The 17062-nt window shown below is 40.7% G+C and overlaps 2 long non-coding RNA genes across 2 annotated transcripts; one reads left to right on the top strand and one right to left on the bottom strand.

Moving 5' to 3' along the window:
- Positions 1-7440: 7440 nt before the first annotated feature.
- LOC118285548 lies at positions 7441-8973 on the top strand. The gene is made up of 3 exons (XR_004785136.2): positions 7441-7925; positions 8469-8600; positions 8832-8973. It is a non-coding gene; the product is annotated as an uncharacterized LOC118285548 (long non-coding RNA).
- On the bottom strand, positions 8734-11102 carry LOC118285547. Its single transcript, XR_004785135.2, has 3 exons — positions 10746-11102; positions 9237-9454; positions 8734-9086 (listed from the first exon to the last, which is right to left on the bottom strand). It is a non-coding gene; the product is annotated as an uncharacterized LOC118285547 (long non-coding RNA).
- Between the last annotated feature and the right edge of the window lie 5960 nt (positions 11103-17062).

The following is a 17062-nucleotide window of genomic DNA, read 5'->3' as shown; positions in this document are numbered from 1 at the left end:
AGAACTAGCCATCGGGAATTTCACTCTGGTTTACCGTTAAACCAGTAATCATTTCATCTCTACACCTGATCGAGTTGGAGATACAACTTTGTGCTTATGGAGAAAATAAGGTAATTCTGAGAAAGAGGAGCATCACAGCTGCAGCTGATGAGGAGTGACAGTTGGTGTTACAGTTACTGCACGAGTCGACATATAAGACTGAATAAAATAATCAAATGATTTAAAACAGTCTGATATTATTCTCCACAAATGTCTTGTCTAAGATGATGGTATAATGGTAAGTGACACTGTCCACTGCGAAGGAGGGCGTTGTTCGATTCTTGTTGCTCACGTCTGAAAAATGTGCGATGTTATTTAATTATTTAAAATTTATTTTCAATCCCCTTGGCACAAAAATAAAATTGCTGCAACAGAAAATGAATTATAAGAACATAGTGCAGATAGGTAAGGCATAGGGTTTTAATCAGATTCCACATGTTAATTAAACAAAGAAAACATCAGTGGCTGTTTAAACTTTTTGTACAGAAAACTTCCGGTCGAAAAAAATCGAAGGGCAATGCAAATACTTTGATCTGGTCAGAGCATGTCCGCGATATTATAATGCTGGAAATAAGGTCTGAGAATATTGTTCAGATATGTGACAGATTGTGAGAGAAACGGTGAAGTTCTACTAAGTAGTCATCGATGAATGATAGCCTCGGGTCTGAACATCCTCTCTGACGTGAGGCTACTGAATTAATTCTGCTTCCATATCGATCGGGTTGACAAAGAAAGGACATGTCATTTTATGACAGCTAGATCAGGTTTAGGAAAAGGGAGGAGTTAAGGAGAAACTGCATTATTTTTCAAGAAAACCTGCCAGTGAGCAGTTACCATGGTAATTGACCTACAGTTAATGTTCACTCGCTTTCTGGAACGGAAAACCCGAGTTTCCCTCTTTTCAGGGTAAAAATACTCAGAGTTACAGCAAATCCTGCTTCCTGAAATAGGCCCCAGGCCTCAGAGCTGCAGGATCCAAATCTGTTGTTGTTGTTGTTATAATAATTATAATTATTAACAATGTAATTGTATCTATACGTGTCTGTATTATTGTAATCATAATAATTAGTCTGTTAGAGTCTTAAGTAATGGTTATACAACTGTTCTCTCTATTGTTTCCCCCTCTTTCTGCCCACCTCTCCTCTCTCCCCCATTTTTCTCCTCTCACCGCAACCAGTCACGGCAGATAGCTGCCCACAACTGAATCCGGTTCTGCTAGAGATTTGTTACTGTTAAAAGAGAGTTTTTTCTTCTCCAAAGTCGCCAAGTCCTTGCTCATTGTCGGAACTTTGTGGTTTCCCTATAATATTGCGATGTCTCGCCCTTACTATGTAAAGTGCCTTGAGACAATATAGGTTGTGATTTGGCGCTATACAAATACAATTGAATTGAATTGAATTATAGTTCTTTAGCTTTTAGCTAATTTTAGCAGGCAAACATGTTCTCAGTGACAAATGCTAACATGTTAAGTAGGCATGTTTTTCATCTTAGGTTAGCATGTTAGCCTGTCAACATTTGCTAATGAGCAGATCCGATATGAGAGAAAGACCAAAGATGGCAGTTGTATGACACATGAACATCCATGTTTAGATAAAGGTCCATAGACGCCAACAGTTATAGTTTTCCTGTGATTGGAGGAGGTATACTAACAATTGATTGATGTTATCTTATTTATCTTTTTTTGTCTAAAACATGTCCGAAAACAATGGAAAATGCCCTTTAAATGTCTCCAGAGTCCAAAATGACAACTTCAAATCACTTGTTTTGGTTCTCAGCAGTCTAAATGTTTATAATGATATAAAGCAATGACAACCAGCACATTTATGAAGCTAGAACCAGTGTGAGTTTACCGAAAATTACGGAAACAATTAGGTTTCAGACATTTAGTCAGGTTTAGATAATCTGGCTAAACTATGAGCTTGTTCACAACCTGTATTATTGTTTCAATTCTCATGTGTCTTTCCTTGTCATATGTTTGTTATCAAAACTGATAGAAATGATGAACAAAAAAACATTAATAAGCTTCTGCGTCTAAAATCTATTTGCTCTGTTCTCATCACAGCATAAATTCAGGAAAAGTGTTTGTTCTTTGCGTTTGCTCAACATGTAGTCAGAGATTAAGATCAGATAAGTGGTCATACCTAATCAGATCACAAAGATTAAACTGGGTGACATTGATGAGTTGGGGAAAATAATTCCTCCTGACAGTCCATCAATCTCATCTATATTCACTCTCCCCCCTCGAACATCTTGACGGTTCCTCTGCAAACATCGAGAATGTGCTAAATGACCTCGCACACTGACAGCGTGGCCGCGCATACACTTGATAGTGACTTCATTGATGAGCCAGCTCCTACCAATACTGTGACACACACTCGCTCACACACACTCATTTACACAAGTCAAGGGGTCAGGGCGACCCGATCATCATCACGGCGGCTGGAATGGACAGCGGCGGCAGCGCAGCAATGACATTGGCCGTCAGCAGCAAATCTGATGACTAAGAAATCCAAATATGAGATTAGTCCCTCTAACTATCCTGATCCTAAGTGCCACTCCACACAAATTGGGCCCTAAGAAGATAATAACCGTACAATTGCTTTTATAGGGTTGGAGTTATTCAATAACAAGTCCCTGGAGTGAAATTATGCTATAACTGTACCCCAGCTGGGCACAGCCTTTTTTATCTTTTTAAGAAAGAAGAAATCTGGGGGTGAAGTTTCTGTGAGGTTGGTTTGTGTAACAGGACTGCATGACACATATTTACAAAATGATTCCTGATCTTTTGTTTTACTGTACAATTATTTAAGTGTAAGCGTTGGCTATATTAATTACCTATTAAAGGAACACCACAACTCCAGTTCTGATTGGATGGCAACTGAGCAGCTCCTCTGCCTTGCTCAAAAGCACGTGGCTGTCGGCAGGTAACAGAGAGTGCTGCTCTTTCAACACACAGTAGGGGTCTTTATAAAGCACAATGGGACCTGATAGGCTTTCCACCTGGGCACAAATTTCAAAATGTCATTTTTACAGTTTGTGAGTTTGCATTAGATTCGGGCAAGAAATCTAAACACCACTATTAAATAGCAAACTATACTGAACTACTTTTAATATTAAAGGATAAATATCATGCAAAAATAACCTTTTCAGTGATTGTGCACATAAATGTGTGTATCTCTGGAGCCTGCCACAGATACACACATTTATGCCGCACCGAGAGCGCGCTTCAGGCAAAACAATGCAAACAAGCAACACAGGCAGACGAAGCAATAAAGTTACCTGAATGCCGTTTTTCCAGTCCTGCTATTTCATATATTTACAAATGTGTAAATAAGACGTGTGTGAATGTCCAGTCTGCTCAATGTCTCACTTGTTTCTTCTTGAGGTGGTTGTAGAGGTGCTGCTGATAGCTGTCTATGTGTAAAGCTGTTTTGACATGCTGTTTAACGGGCTCATATTATGCTCATATTCAGGTTCATGCTTTTAAAAAGGGGTCACCACTTGAAAAGGTTTACATGCCACAATGTTCAGAAAAGTCTTCAGTGTTCTCATACTGTCCGTTCCTCCAGCAGCTCTTTTCACCCTCTGCCTGTCACGCTCGGATTTACTCTAGACCCCCCCGGAAAAAAATAGCTCAGCCGCATCTGATTGGCCAGTTGGCCCAGTCTGCTGTGATTGGTCAAAAGCATTCAGGGCGTGTACGAAATGTCACGCCTCTTCCCCAGACACGGACTTTCAGAACCGGCCGGCTCATGGAGAAGCTAAAAACTTTAACTAAGCTAAGCAACAATGGAGTTGAGCGTGACTGAGAGACGGAAGTGGAGTGGAGAGAGCGTGAGAGAGAACTTTGGCGCGAAGGTTGGATTTTGTGGTTAGTGGCATAATCTGATTTGTGACTGGATCAGAATGGAAAATGTGAATGAAGGGTTGGAGAACAAAGATGTGGAATGGGAATGGGAAAAGAGTGCAAGTAGAAAAGGAGGAGGAGGGAGAAAGGATTACAAAAAACGACCATTAGAAGAGGAGGAGGAAGGGAGATACGCCAGGAAAAATAATACGATGGAGGAATTTAAAATAATTCTCAAATTTAAAGCAGGTAATGAGATAACGTCAGTGAATCCAATCACTCTGACAACAGGATTGAAAAAGGCGATCGGGGAAATTGAAATGGCGAAAATACTGCGTGATAGAAATAATGGAAATGGTGGAGGGTGTGCAATATTTGTAAAAGAAGGTATAAAATATAGAAAGTTAGATACAACACAAGAATTAGAAGTAATAGTTATTGAAATATGGAACAAGAAAGAAAGTATGAAAATAATTTAACTTTTACAATCCATGCAAGAAGTTACAGAAAGGAAAACTAGAATCAGTATTGGAACAGTGGAGAGGTAAAATTATCTGGTGTGGGGATTTCAATGCGCATAGCACAGTATGGGGTGAAAAAGACGGTTTAAATGGAGACATTTTAGAAGAAATAATAGATGAAAAGGAATTGGTGTGTTTAAATGATGGGTCAAGCACAATGGTTAATTATGGGATGGGTACAGAATCAGCAATAGATCTCACGTTGGTATCACAGTCTCTGATAGGGGAAAGTAGTTGGGAGGTACTTAAGGGAAGCGCTATAGGGAGTGATCACTATCCAATATTCATAGGTACTGGAGTAGAAGGGGAGATGAAGAGGGATGAGAGAGAAGGAAGATGGAAATTTGAAGAAGCAAATTGGAACAAGTTTAGAGTATTAACTGAAGGGAAAATGAAGGATATTAGTATAAACCAGACAGTTGATGAGCTTAATGAAGAAATTAGCAGTATTATCCTAGTAGCAGAAAAAGAATCAATACCAAAAAGAAGTGGTAGTAAAAGAAATAAGATAGTTCCATGGTGGACACAAGAATGCACTAATGCAATTAAAGATCAAAATAAGGATTTAAAATCTTGAAAAAAACCCATAATTTTCTAAACTTAATTGAATACAAAAGAAAGCAGGAAGTTAGGAAAACAATAAAGAGAGTTAAAAAGAGTTTTTGGAGGAAGTACTGCGACTCCTTTAGATCAAGTTTGGGGGATGATTAAGAGGATGTCTGGCAGGAGGAAAGAATATGGTTATCCCATAATGAAAGACGGAGAAAAGATAATAAAAGAAGATAAGGATAAAGCAGAGTTATTAGTGAAGACATTAGTTGAGGTACATAGTACTGAAAATTTAAATAATGAAGAAAGGCAGGATGATAAGGAAGATGAAGGAACTATAAATATAATGTTTACAATAAGAGAACTAAATAATGCTATAAGGAAATCTGGGAAAACAACCCCAGGGAATGATCAAATTAGTTATTGTATGTTAAATAATTTAAATGAGTGGAGTAAAAAAATATTATTGAAGTTGTATAATAAGATATGGGAAGAGGGAAGTTTGCCAAAACAATGGAAAGAATCAGTTATTGTCCCCATATGTAAACCAGGTAAGGATCCGAGTTTACCAAAGAGTTATAGACCGATTGCATTAACTTCACATGTAGGAAAGGTTATATATAATATGATAAATGAAAGATTAAAGTATTATTTAGAGACTAAGAATTTAATAAAAGATTACCAGAGTGGATTTAGAAAGGGAAGAAGTACTGTAGATCCATCATTATGTTTAGAAAATGAAATTAGAAAAGCTCAAGTTAACAAAGAAAGTATAATATCAATATTTTTTGATGTTGAAAAGGCGTATGATATGTTATGGAAACAAGGATTGATCATCAAATTATATAAAATGGGAATAAAAGGGAGAATGTATAAATGGATTAAAAACGTTTTAACAGATAGGTTAATAACAGTTAAAATAGGGAAAGAATTTAGTAGCAAATACGTAGTGGAAAATGGAACTCCCCAGGGGTGTATAGTTAGTCCAATTCTGTTTTTAATTCTGATAAATGAAGTGTTCAGCAGTGTTGATAGGTCTATAGATGTTGCATTATTTGCAGATGATAGAGTTATGTGGAAAAGGGGAAGGAATATAGAGTATATGGTTAGGAAAATGCAAGAGGAGAGAGGGAAAGTAGAGGATTGGGCCCTGGAATGGGGTTTTAGGTTTTCAGTGGCAAAAACAATAGTGGTTTATTTCACAAAAAGAAGAATTCAGGAATAGATTAAAATTAAACTTCATGGCGAAGACTTGCAGAGAGTTGAGTGTTTTAAATATCTAAGGATATGGTTTGACAAGAATCTCACTTGGTCAACTCACATAAAGAAAATTGTTGAACAATGTAAAAGAATACTGCATATTGTAAGATGTCTGAGAGGTAGAGAATGGGGGGCAAGTAGGATTTCTTTGAAAACTGTATATATTGGACTAATCAGGGCATGATAGATTATGGCTGCATAGTTAACCAGTCAGCATCAAAAACATTATTACAAAAGTTAGATACAATTCAATATCAGGCCTTGAGACTCTGCTGTGGACCTATTAAAACAACCCCAGTATCAGCCTTGCAAGTGGAGATGAATGAACTGCCATTAGAAATCAGGAGGAATCAGATTGTGTTAAACTATTGGGCAAACTTAAAGGGCCAAAAGGAGAGTCACCATACACAGAAGGTGTTACAAATATGTCAAGAGAAGGAGAAACGACAGATCAAGAGCTTCGGGTGGACGGATGTACCTAGAGGAATATTATTCTGGATTTATTCAAATATTTACTGATGGTTCAAAAACAGACAATAATAAAGTGGGAATTGCATTCATTATCCCAGAGTTGAATGTCATGTCAAATAAAAGAGTTAATGATAAACTTTCAGTATTTACAGGGGAAATGTTGGCTATTCGTTTAGCCCTAGAATGGATAGAAAATTGTAAACCAAACAAAGTGGTAATAGGATAAGATTCAAGCAGTTCATTAACCAGTTTCATAAACATGCAGTCAGAAGCTAGACAGGACATAATGCTGGAGATAGCCCAAACTGTGTACAGAATAAACAAGGCAGGAGTAACCGTAAAATTCATCTGGATTCCAGCTCATATAGGTGTCGATGGAAATGAATTGGCAGATAAATATGCAAAAAGTGCAACAAAAAAAGGAGAAGTAAATTTGATAGTAAATTATAGTAAGGCTGAGGTTAAAAGCATAGTGAAAGCAGAAATGAAAAAGAAGTGGCAGGAGAAATGGAACAGGGAAACTAAAGGAAGATGGTTCTACAGTATCCAAAAGGAGGTCGGAGTAATGAGAGAAATAAGTAGGAATAAAAAGGAAGAGGACATCATTTCCAGAATTAGATTTGGGCATACTGGTTTAAATAGTATGTTGAATTTAATTTAAAAGTATGTGTGGTATGTGTGAAGAATGTAGTAGTCAAGAAACAGTAGAGCATGTCATTATTTATTGCCCAAAATATCAGCAGGAAAGGCAGATTTTACAACATAAAGTAGAAAGAGAAAAAAATCCAATTTAATATAAAAGAAATAATACAGATGAACTCAGGGGATGTGGGATATAGAGCAGTATTTATTTTCTTGGAAAAGACCGGAATTATTAGAAGAATATAGACTAGATATTTTTCTGTTATTTTCTTTTTGTTATTTTGTCTGTTTGTTTCTGGGTGGGGTTTATTTAATTATTTATTTGTATTTTTATTTTATTTTTATTTTTTGCTTTCTCATATAGTAGAAAAGACCATTCTGACCCACACTCCATTTCAGAAGGTGGCGGTAATGCACATCTAAAAGTTGTTTGCCAACCGCCATAAAAAAAGAAAAAGAAGAAGAAGAAGCTTAGCAACAATGGCGAATTTTCAACCGTACCAGTTTAATCCCGAGTCTGACACCGACAGAGAGGAAGAACACGCCGGTAGTCCTGACGCTTTTCAACCGAGACTGGAGCAGGACGGTTCAGAGTGGTAAGTCAAGTCAAGTCATTGTTACTGTGTACTTCTTCTAAATGACTTGACTGACTGAAGTGCATGTTACCGTAGTCAGGGAAACGTTTGGACACTGCATCAGAACACTCACAGAGTGAGAAATACGACCGGTAGGTCTGTTAGCAAATCATGTTGCCAACTGCATGATAACAACAGAAGCACACACCAAACTGTTGTACTTGTGTCAAATCTCCTGTCGGGAGAGAGGGGCGACAGTCAGAGAGAGAGGGGAGCCTGGCTCGACGCACAACTCTTTTTATTGAATCAGACTAACGTTGCCTATGTTTGGAAATAAAAAGTTATTCTAAAAAAAATATAGCTTGTTATCTAGTTTGTTTTGATAAGAGAAATCAATTGAACTAAAAGTTGAGCAGATTTATTTGATTTATTACAAATTTGTATTTACCCGTTTTACAGTGAAACATTACTTCTTGGATCAATATTTGTCTAATGCAGGGCTGCTGCCTCAATCATTATTTGATCTATTAGATCTTGTAAAACGTATCCTTTTTTCCAAATTAGGTTCTCAGAGGAATGATTCAGGTCCCCATTCCTCTCAGCTGCAGGCGTTGAGGGGAATTGCCTCAACTTGTACACCCTGCAGAACATCTACAGAATGGACTACGGATCTCTGAGGTGTAAAACATAAGAACAGTAAGTTTCTAATTAATAGATGTTATGAGATACAACTGCATAAAATAAAGTAAAAACAGTTTTCAATATATGACAGGATCCACAGAACAAATGAAGAAATGAGAAAAAAAAATTTCTTCAAAATATCTTTATTTTTTGCGAATTTGAGGAAACCAGAAATATACACTTTTCCAAAATAAAGCAGTAGAGGCAATTTGCAACTGCAATAATGCCTCAATGTTTTTCTCGCAGTTGGTGCTGTGGGACGCCACAACAGGGTCCTCATCGCGCCATGCTCCGGATCCGCCAGGAGTTTCCTGATCCAGCTGACCAGTATGTTGGCTTCCGACTGCCCCTTGACTGAAGCCTGACTTGTGGCGAGCAACCACTTCCTCCTTTTCACGGCCTGTCATATTGGGATGACAGATCCTTGGGGGTGGGGATTTTTTCATCTCCACAAATGGTGCTGGGTCCTCAAACACCATCCTCATCATGTACCCAAATAATCTGTAAACATTTCATTCAATTGCTCATTTTCTAGTGTTTTCCTAAATTCACCTTTGTTGTTTGCTTAAAATGTTCAGAATTATTTATTATTCATTTGAATTTGTTATCATGTTTGTAATAATAAAATAGGCGTAGTGTTTTGCAACTTACTGAATTTGGGTTCTGTTTTAGCAGGCTTTGTGGTGGCTTCACCCTTCTTTGTTTTTGGGGAAGAGGGGATCTTCATTCCCATGGATGTTTTGAATGTTGTTTAACAGTGAAGTCCACTTGGCCACCTTCTCAGTCCCTGAGGTTGAAGAGGTTGCACTCCAATATACATGGTTCTTTAAACCGTGGAACATGGGTGTTGCCGATTGGTGTGATGTACTCTGAAATACAAGGGGAAATAAAACAATAAAAAAATTGCACCTAATTACAACAATCACTATATATTCTAAGCTGCATCTCCCCCATCATAGGCTTTATTGTGATTGTACAACGACATTTTGTTGGTTACTCTTGCAGCTCCAGCAATATAAAAAACAAGATAAAGATAAGGATTTTTTTATTAAAAATCAAAAAATTGAATTAATATATAATATAAACAACAAAATGTGCTGTGTAAACTACATAACACACATGCATTTAACCAGACGAAGAGAACACAGGGAACAAAAAAACTCCACAGTATATTATTTTTACTTGAAGCACGAGCCCTTGTTGTGTAGTTCAGGACCAAATATAGGGATAAGAGTAAAGGAATTCATATTAATAATGCACACACACAGCCATGCTAGCGATAGCACTGTTTATAACAAAGACCAGGCGGAAGCGGTGTCTCTCACTCCACTCATTCTACAACAGGTCAAAGTGTAGCCGAGGCAGTTCATCCAAAATCGAATGTTTGGAAGCAACCGACCGTCAAAACAGCCGCACCACACGGGCTGCACGGTACACAGAGCAGCAACATCACGGAGCAAAGCCGGTAGCAAAGTTAGGAGAGACAAAGCTACGGTGGCCTGCAGCCACAACTTCAAATCTTATAAAATCAGAAGTTCACCTCCACACCTGAGGTACATTGCCGCATGCTAATTGGACTCCGATCGTAACATTGCAGGCTATAAAATCACAAATCCACCTCCCCAGCGAGAAACGCCGAGTTGGAAGTGGTAGACGTTCTGCCGCCTGTGGGTCTGCCGCATCAATTTGCGGCGCAACTGCCCACGCGAGCACCGTTAAATATGATAAGATCGAGAAAAAACCCTACATTCCACACAATGTCCCCATGTGACGGTGTCACACAGTCCAACCCTCAGTATCGCTCCTGTACCGGAGCCCACAACAGAAACTAACCGCGGTAGCTTTGGTGCTAACTCCGGTAGCTACCCAGCAAACACAGGTACTGAAGAGTGCCCCAAAAAGACACATGCTTCGATCTCACGTCATCTAACCAACACTCATAGTGTCAACGTTATTGTGGCTGCTCCATCGACAGCAAGAAACTGAAGCCTGTAACTCCGGTGACAGACGTGATGTTTACATCGGAGGACAGGGCTATCTTAGGCCAACGCGGCTAAACAAACAAGGCACGAACAATACGACGGACACACACACACACACACAAACACACACACACACACACACACACACACACACACAGCGAAGTCTTAAAACACTTACATGTCTCTCCTCTGTAGCTTCGCCACGGACAGTTGGAATTGCTCCATCTTGCAAAAAAAGCTTTTCTTCCAGTCCGGTGTTGCACTGGCCCCGGCTTGAAGAACAGTCCGACAAAGTGGTTCCACACACTCGCAGCTTTTCACCAACATTTCCATCAAAAATAAAGTCAATCCACCTGCTCTTGTGTCCTCTGAGGCTGGGAGTCCATGTACAGGTTTATGTTGGTCTGTACAGCCAACAACAGGCACATGTTATTTACTTTTTTCGGCATTATGCTAGCGGTCCGTCCGTCGCTTGCCGAGAGAAAACAATGGCGTCTCTGCGCTCCGGTGTCTCACAGTTCAAGGGCGGAGATTCTCAGGTTGGGGGCGTGGTTAACCCAGGAGCAGCTTCATGTTTCGTAATAGTACGCACGGGTTGTGACTGGCTCGTTCAGAGCCTGTCTGAAAGGTTGAGCCAATCCACTAAATAATGACTTTGTGTTTCTTTTTCACATTTTGTGGGCCGGCAGGCACCCCACATACCCAAAAATATGTGCAAAAAGGCTGAAAATTGTTTTTAGCATAATATATCACCTTTAACACTTGTGATGAAGACATATGTCAGGCCTATGTAGAAAAGTTGACACAATATCTTTGTGACTTAGTCCTATCCTGCTGTAATGCTGTTGTCATATTTTTATTTATTTTTCTATATTAGATTCAGAAATATAAAGGTGTGTCGGTGCGTGTGCGTGTTTAACCCCAAACATTTTGGCCCATGGCTTGGCATGCTTGACATAATTTGGCCCTCTGGGAAAACTATTTGGGGACCCCTGGCCTACACAATCAAAGTCATAATTATAATAACTGCTGTGCCATTTTAAATATACAGTACTGTATGTGTCATTCAGTTGAGAGAGCTGCGAGACCTAAAGGATTCACAAGCGATGCTTTCTGATTGACCGGTAATTATCCCTGTTTAATTCATCTTTTATTATATTTTCCATTTATTGTAGCTCTTTGTAAGCATACCGTATGCTACTGTGGTGTTGTAATCAAACTGCTAGTTGCTTGTTTCAAAGTGGTATGTTTTAGCATTTTTATTGCATAGTGGCTGAAAATATTTTTTAGTGTCCAAGCAGTAATTGGTTTTGAGAGTTATCAAGACATTTGTGTGCCTATGCCTGTGCTCTCGCAGCTAAGCCCCTAAGCCCCCCCCATCAGTGTCGTACTGTTTAGTTAGCATCACCATTTATCACCAAACGTAGCATCCTGTGCTATGCTAAAAAAGTATTTGTGTTCATATTCCCAGCTGTGGCTACAGTCACATTCACGTTCTGAATTTGCGAATACAATCATCACTTATGTATTTATTTTTCACTGTAGTGCAGAATGTCAAATAATTTAGTCCAGTGTACCAGTCTCAAAGGTCTAATAATGTTATAAAATATAGATAAAAAGCATCAATCATCCTGCCAACAACAAATGATCTATGTGAAGATAAAGCTTTTATTTTACAGGCCTACCATGTAACACACTCTGCAGTAGTGTGCTAGCTAACACTTGGTACGTAAACAAGCTAATATAAACTGATTTGTGGTAGCCTAAACACTGACGATATTGTTTTCACAAAAAATCACAGGTAATAATTTTAGGCAACGGTATCTATAAAGTGTGTTATGGTCTAGCAATGTAGACAGTAGTCTGTGTTAGCTTCTAACCCGATGCAAACGCCATGTTACGTACCTGGTCCGGCTTCAGTTGCCATGGTAGCCTGCGCCGGCCGGGAAGAGCTGTGGAGGCAGAACAGGTGGAGCGGAGAGGGAGGCGGAGGGACCAGGAGTCATTGGATTTTGAATTCTGAGACTAAGTCCACACTCTTCTCAATCCTACTCACTGCCGCTTTAACACTTATTTTCTACTGTAATTGTATTCATTGCAATGTCCACAGAGAGGGAGAGAGAGACAAACACATGCACGCAAACACACACACACAGATTGTTTTCTGTCTGCAAAGAAAATCTAATTATAATAAAAACGAACAGTTAAAGGTGGGGTAGGCGTTTTTTGTGAGAAGCACTTTGTCATATCACTTGAAACTCTCGTAACAAACTGATAGCGATGAATACATTGAATGATCCGACACTGAAACGAAAACAATCCCTCACTGCTGCTGCGGCAGGAATGTAAAAAACACGACAAATCGGAAAGTTCGGTCCGAAGAGGGTGATTGGATGAACCGGCTTTCTCCTGCCAGCGCACACTCTGCTCGTTCACCACAAAGGCGGGGGCGTGACCAGTTGCACGGCGTCGGCAAACAACCGGAACTACGGAGCTACGGTTTGCAGCCGAGTTGCTGCACTGAACTAAAGAAGAAAAGAGTTGCAGAACGGCAGAGAAAGTGCCTACAACAACTTCCGGTCGCAACAGACAGAGCAGTAGAGACGGCTACGGACACAAAGAGGTTGGATACTATGAGGTGGAGTGAACAGAGTAAACATTGGTGTGGCTCTTCACCGCTGGCGTCAACTCCGGGAGAAAAGGGTGAAAGGTAATTTTCTGCTTCATTTTGGTGAAAGCAGTTTATGTTCTTGAACTGTGTAACCAACAGAACTGTTAGAAAGCTTGTCAAGTTAGCTTCGCTGGAGGACACTAGGTAAGTTAGCTAAAGCTATGTAAGCTTGTGTGTATCTACAGCTAAAGCAGCCTATGTGTTCGCCGGGTGTCTTCACTGTAGCTGTGAGCAAATGTCGCTTGATTGTTTATCTATATCCAGTCTGAACAGGACCTAGCATTGTGTGTGTGTGTGTGTGTGTGGAGCAGGCGTAGTGTGACTGCCCGGTGTGCATGGCTAGAGGCTTGTAGTAGCAGTTGATGTGCATGTTGCAGTCTGTGCAATAATAAATGCCGCAACGCCGGGCATGAGGGGCAAGTCCCAGAGCAATGCAGAGCTTCGGTCCTAGAGAAACCGTCTCCCTGCTCCCAGTCTCCAGTCCAGACGACGGGCAGGAAATGAAAAGTACTATTCAATGTAAGGTAATTGAACATTTCACTAAGTTGACCTCCTTCCTCTTATACCAGGTACAGCAAGTTGTACATGAATAAATCCAGGACCTGGAGGTATTACACACTGAAGGTTGTCTGCCACGGACCAGAGCAACAAACCAGACGATCCCCGTCAACAGCTAGAGAAGCAGGTCAGCAGAGAACCAGGTGAGTCGGCTCACGATAATGTAGGTTGAGCATGAAGTGGTAACATACTTGTGTACAAAAGCTACTTTAAAATCCATATGGCAATGTTGTAAAAAATTCCAAAGTGTAAACAATTCATGCCAGGTGGGTTGTTTTAATTTTCAGATTCTGAACCTCAGTACTACCTGTTATGATCTTCAATATTTATCTAAACAAAGTCATAACACAAATATATATGAAAGAATGGCTGGTCCACCAACAAATCACTAAATCAATTATACTTGGCTCCCACAAAAGGTGACACAGAAAACTGTGTTTGTCACTGCAGATAATGTTGCTGTAATGTTGTTAGTCTTTGACAGTAATGTTGATCTATTATTGTGATATTCTTTCTACAGGACCACTGCCTAAAGAGTCGACGACAACAGAGCCTGACCCGTCAACCCTGCTCTGACACAAGAGCTAGAAAAACCCTGTGCACACAGTTTCTTAATTTTTCTACATATGTTGTTTATGCTAATATTATATATATATATATGCATCAAAACATTATTTTCAATGAGATTTCCAAACACTAACATGTTAGCTTGACAAATGTGCCCACCGAAAACAGCCATGTTCATTGTTTACGTTTATATTATGATAATGTCAAGTGTTTTCTTACTTGTGAATGAGCCACGAGCAGTCAGTTGCTCCGCTCGTGTCTTCTCCTCCGATGCAGTCAAACTCAGACTCAAGCAGCGGTGCGCGTTCATGTGTTTGGGGGGAGGGGCTTGGGACAGAGGTCAGACTTTGCGGGTGATTTTCGAAACCTACCCTTCCTTTAAGGAAAATATTAACCCCATATTTGAACTCATTGCGATTTTCTTATTGTTTAATTCCCTATTAATGATTAGAGGCAACAAGTATGTAGCATGCTGCCAGTTTATATTGTGCTGTGCGTGTATTACTGTAACAGAATAAACACTGTTTACACAAAAGTTGCTAAACCTTTTAAGAGACTCTCAAAGAAAATTCACTTGAACTTACCTTCTGTGTCTTCTCTTCCTTGCTTCCTAGCTGCACTGATACATTGTTAGTGCAGTGTGTCCATTCGACCAACAAGGTTGTAGTGCTGCTGCCCATTGAAATACATGGGTTTCATTTTGTTCTGTTGAGCATAAAAAAAGTTGGATAATCATGTTACCAGGTTATTTTGCTTATTTTTTATATATCTTTTGCAATCCATATATTTTTATATATTTGTTTTTTGTACATATTGTATATTTCTTAAGGTGTGTTGTGTGATACCTGCTGCTGTAACACCGGAATTTCCCAGCTGGGGATCAACAAAGTACCTATATTATCTTATCCTATCGACCATTTCCTGAAATAGCGCCTCTACTCATGACAGACTGTACGACACAAATACATTTTTCACCTCAGAGCATGTAAGAGTGATGTTAGGATTAGGGTGACATGGCAGAGAATCAGCACAATAACTTTACAGAATATAAGCAAATCCATTTAAAAACACAAACTTGACAGACTTACCAGGTCTACTGATGACATTTAGTGGCCGTGTACATAACTACTACTAGAGGTCTTCGGTCTTTAAAACAACCAACGTATACATCATGAACACAGCTTCAAAAACCTTTTTGGTTGTTTTTTTCGGTGGAGGAACGTCTTCACTAAAAGGGGGATTTAAAAGGGCAGTAAGTGATAATAATGCAATAAACATTTTGTAAAATTCAGTGAATGTTTCCTCACTGTCCGTTAGCTGTCGCTTTTGCATGCACACACCAAAAAATTGTGTTTTCAGCTCAGCCCTGGCTCTGTAAATCGCACCTCACAATTTTGCAGTTCGTAAGGATCACCTGCAACACTGAAAGAGACGTGCTAGCAAGTGCAACTCCACGGTTTTGGCATAGTGGTAAGTTGGTCGGACTCCCACACATGAAGCCGCGGGTTTGCGGCCCAGCCAGAGCAGTGAAATCACAACAACAACAAAGAGAGAAACAACCTTTCTCCAAAATCTAATTGCTGTAATTTCTAAAGGCAGTGAACTGATTTTTTCCTTTTGTTTAGCTCAGCCGCTTACTCCGCCGCTGCTCCAGCCAGGCAGGGGACAATGGGTTGGAAGCGAGGCCACTTCGGAGCAGGGCGAGCCGCCTGGCTAGTCGGGAAGGTGCCCATCATCGGGAGCAGGAGGCGCCTGCGTTGGAGGGACCACGAGGTTCTTTTACGCCGCTGTTCTCTCGATGATGCCCGGAAACTCGTGCACCAGAGCACCAATCGCAGGCAGGGCCGTGGTTGCTGAAACGGGGACCCCAGGGACACCTTGATGTGCACCCGCAGAGCCGCATCAGGCTCCATCCCCTCCGTCCAGAGGGGGAGAGAGAGATGCAACAGAAGAGAATCGGTGAAGGGGGTGGTGTCATCTGACTACGCGCCCTTGTCAAAGTAGGATATAGCATCCTCCAGGGAACAGGTGTCCGCGACCGGCCTCATATCCTCGGCGGTAACAGTGAAGGTGTCCGCCTTTCGTCGTTTTTCCGCCGAGAAAGGAGCTTGCAATACGGGCAAGCAGACTGCGTGAGTGCTTTGCCGACATGTGCCGGGCCGAGGCACAACTCGCAGGTATGCAGGTCAAAGCCCATGATGTACCCCTTCTCACACAATGGGCACAGTCCATAGACTGTGTATAATCATGGAAGTAGCGTCCGTGACGTCACCCATTGGTTTCTGCAAGTCGGTTTTGAAGCCCAAAGTGGGCGGTTCCGCAGTGGCTCAGCCGTCGCCATCTTGGCAGTGCACGACTCCTCCCTTACCCGGCTAATCCATATATGGACAAAGAGGTGGATCGAATGCAGACCGGTAGCTGAAACGTGGCCACCTACGTCAAAGCTTCTCAGTTAGCTGAGGCTAAGGAGCTAAGTTAATAAGCCAGGCTAACTGCGAGCCGGCTAGCGCCGCGGCCCCGAGGCTGCACCGGGTCGGTACCATAGAATGTGTATAAACGTTGACGTAGCGTCCGTGAAGTCACCCATTGGTTTCTGCAGGCCGGTTTTAAAGCCCAAAGTGGATGGTTCTGCAGTGGCTCAGCCGTCGCCATCTTGGTAGGGCACGACTCCTCCCTTACCCGGCCAATCCATATATGGA

This window comes from Scophthalmus maximus, chromosome 20 (assembly GCF_022379125.1).
Source record: "Scophthalmus maximus strain ysfricsl-2021 chromosome 20, ASM2237912v1, whole genome shotgun sequence".
NCBI lineage: Eukaryota > Metazoa > Chordata > Actinopteri > Pleuronectiformes > Scophthalmidae > Scophthalmus > Scophthalmus maximus.
This window is presented reverse-complemented; position numbering and strand designations above follow the sequence as displayed.